The 3405-nt window shown below is 54.2% G+C and overlaps 2 long non-coding RNA genes across 2 annotated transcripts in view; one reads left to right on the forward strand and one right to left on the reverse strand.

The window, feature by feature from the left end:
- Positions 1-95: 95 nt before the first annotated feature.
- LOC108510039 overlaps positions 96-3405 on the forward strand; it is a 5754-nt gene continuing 2444 nt past the window's right edge. Inside the window, exons 1-2 of the long non-coding RNA XR_001878733.1 lie at positions 96-193; positions 1062-1066. This is a non-coding gene — a long non-coding RNA (uncharacterized LOC108510039). The remainder of the gene's footprint in view (positions 194-1061; positions 1067-3405) is intronic.
- On the reverse strand, positions 1535-3210 carry LOC108510038. Its single transcript, XR_001878732.1, has 3 exons — positions 2748-3210; positions 2501-2702; positions 1535-2295 (listed from the first exon to the last, which is right to left on the reverse strand). It is a non-coding gene; the product is annotated as an uncharacterized LOC108510038 (long non-coding RNA).

The raw sequence follows: 3405 nt of genomic DNA on the forward strand, positions 1-3405 counted from the left end.
TTGCTCCAACCCCCATCCTTGGCCCCTCCCTCTGGGGGAATGGGATCAGTGGGAACGATCCTGATCCCGCATTCCCAGCCCCTTCCCGTGCCCGCAGGACCTGGACGTGAGCACCCTGCACCGCACCGAGCTGGAGGTGAAGCTCAAGGGGCTCCAGGAGCTGATGGAGCTCAAGAAATCCATCTACGAGCAGGTGAGACCCCCGGGAGAGGCCCCGGGAAAACCTGGAATTCCGGGGGGGGGCAAATCCTCTCTGGAGAGGGAGTTTTCCTGGATTTCTGGCGGAACGGGAGCCGAACGCGGCCGTGCCGAGGGTTAGGCCGGGTCTAAGGAGTTAATCCCGTGCCGAGGGTTAGGCCGGGTCTAAGGAGTTAATCCCGGTCCCTGCGCTCACATTCCCAGTTTAAGTCGGGTCAGGAGGTTCCTTCGGCCCCTCGGACTTTGGGGGAGGGGGTTGGATTCCCCTGGAACGGGCAGGAATTCCCGGCTCATCCCAAACTGGAGCTCAGCTCCTGCTCGCCGGGGACGGGGTTTGGTCCCAAGTCCCGAGAGAGCCCAAAATTCCCGAACTCAGGGGAAGAACTCCAGGACTGGGACACCTGGAGAAGGTGGGGGAGGGGCTGGAGAATCCCAACCACGTCCCAGCAAACTCCTTTCCCAGGGATCCAAGGACAGGGATGATCCCAGGGAAGGGAGGGAAGGACCCCGAGGCCGCTCCAGCCTCAGGCAGAACCATCCCAGGACCTGGAAAACGTCACCCAGCGGGCTCAGAAATGGGGGAATCCTGGGGATTTATTGGAATTCCGGCATTCCAAGCTCTTAAAACGCCTGGCAGGGGAACACTGACATTTCCTGGGGGAAGGGAAGGATCCAGGGAGAGCTTGGAGCCCCTTCCAGGGCCTGAAGGGGCTCCAGGAGAGCTGGAGAGGGACTGGGGACAAGGGCTGGAGGGACAGACACAGGGAATGGCTTCCCAGTGCCAGAGGGCAGGGAGAGATGGGATACTGGGAAGGAATTCCAGGCTGAGAGGGTGGGGAGGCCCTGGGATGGATTTCCCAGAGGAGCTGTGGCTGCCCCTGGATCCCTGGGCGTGTCCAAGGCCAGGCTGGATCCCCCTGGGATGGTGGGAGGTGTCCCTGCCCATGGACAGGTGCTTCCACTCCCATTCCTGCTGGATTTGGGAATGTTCCACCCCTCCAAGCTCCTCCTCCAGACCTTTTATCCCCCAAAACCAGCAGTGGGACCAGGACTGCTGGTCCTGGCTGAGCCTGGACCATCTCCAGGCTCTTCTGAGCCACTCCAGGGTTTTTTGGGAGCCACACGTGGCCCAGACTCCCTTTGGAATTGGGATCACCACCCCCTGTCCTCCTCCAGACCTTTATCCCCCAAAACCAGCAGTGGGACCAGGACTGCTGATCCTGGCTGAGCCTGGATTATCTCCAGGCTCTCCTGAGCCCGCCCAGATCCCAGATTTCCCAATCCCAGCCTTTCCCAGCCCATCCTGGTGGGATTTTTTCCCCCCCACCCACCTTTTTGAGCTCCATGAAGGTGAATTCCATCCCGCTGCAGAGACGGATTTCATCCTCGTACCTGGAAAACGGGAAAAAACCCGGAATTACATCCCGGGAAAACCTCAGGGCAGCTCCAGGTTGGTCTGGAGCCCCCCCAGATTTATCCAAAGCTCCCAGTTTTCCTCTCCCCGAGCTGGGATATCCCGGGCTGGGATCCCAACCGCATTCCAGAGGCTCTGGAATAACCCCGGGAGCGTTTTAGGGCTGGAAAAGCCCCGGGAAGGGAGGAGGGAGTTTAATCCTGGCTTAATTTGGGGGCTGGGAAGCCTCAGTCCCCTCCCAGAGGGGGGAAGGGGGAGTTGGGCTTGGCCCAAATTCCTCAGTTTTCACCCCAAACCTTTCCCAGAGTCTGAGGCTCTTCCCAAGGGAAGGAAACCCCTTGAAAATTCCAAGAGTTCTGCTGTCCCAGCTGATCCCAAAGGATTTGGGAAGTAACAAAGGGTCTGGCAAAGGAATTCCTGGAAAGCAGAGCCCATGGAGCAGCTGGGAAAGGGTGAATTCCCAAATATCCTTGTGAGGAACCCGCAGGAGTTTAAAGTCAGGTGGGATAAGGCAGGACCAGGTGGATCCTGCTCCCAAAAATACCCAAACCTGCTCCTAAAAATATCCAAACCTTCTCCCCAAAAATATCCAAACCTGCCCTAAAAATATCCCAACCTGCTCCCAAATAACATAGCAGCCTGCTCCCAAAAATATTCAAACCTGCTCCCAAAAATATCCAAACCTGCTCCCAAGAAATACCTAAAACTGCACCCAAAAAATATCTAAACCTTCTCCCAAAAAATATCCCAACCTGCTCCCAAAAATATCCCAACCTGCTCCCAAAAATGTCCAAACCTGCTCCCAAATAACAACCAAATCTTTTCCCAAAAAATATCCCAACCTGCTCCCAAAAAATATCTAAACCTGATCCCAAATCACATCCCAACCTGCTCCCAAAAAGATCCAAACCTGCTCCCAAAAATATCCAAACCTGCTCCCAAAATAACACCCAAACCTGCTCCCAAAAAATATCTAAACCCGATCCCAAAAAATATCCAAACCTGCTCCCAAAAAATATCCAAACCTTCTCCCAAAAATATCTAAACCTGCTCCAAAAATATCCAAACCTCCTCCCAAAAAGATCCAAACCTTCTCGTAAAAAATATCCAAACCTTCTCCTAAAAATATCCAAACCTGCTCCAAAAATATCCAAACCTGCTCCCAAATCACATCCAAACCTGCTCCTAAAAAATATCTAAACCCAATCCCAAAAAATACCTAAAACTCCTCCTAAAAAATATCCAAACCTGCTCCCAGAAATATCCAAACCTGCTCCAAATCACATCCAAACCTGCTCCTAAAAAATATCCAAATTTGCTCCCAAAAATATCCAAACCTGCTCCCAAAGAATATCCAAACCTGCTCCCAAAAATATCCAAACCTGCTCTCAAAAATATCCAAACCTGCTCCCAAAAATATCCCAACCCGCTCCCAAATCCCACCCCAAGCCTCTCCCAGCCCTGCGGAGTTGGGATAGACTGGGGTGGACTGGGATGAACTGGGATTGATGGGGATTGACTGGGATTGACTGGGATGGACTGGGAGCAATTGGGACAGACTGGGATGGACTGGAATGCACTCCCATTCCAGGCCCCCATTCCAGCCCCCATTCCAGACCCCCATTCCAGGCCCACATTCCAGACCCCAATTCCAGTCCCCCATTCCAGTCCCCCATTCCAGACCCCCATTCCAGGCCCCCATTCCAGACCCCAATTCCAGTCCCCCATTCCAGTCCCCCATTCCAGACCCCCATTCCAGGCCCCCATTCCAGACCCCAATTCCAGTCCCCCAT

This window comes from Lepidothrix coronata, unplaced genomic scaffold (assembly GCF_001604755.1).
Source record: "Lepidothrix coronata isolate B3197 unplaced genomic scaffold, Lepidothrix_coronata-1.0 Scaffold452, whole genome shotgun sequence".
Classification (NCBI taxonomy): domain Eukaryota; kingdom Metazoa; phylum Chordata; class Aves; order Passeriformes; family Pipridae; genus Lepidothrix; species Lepidothrix coronata.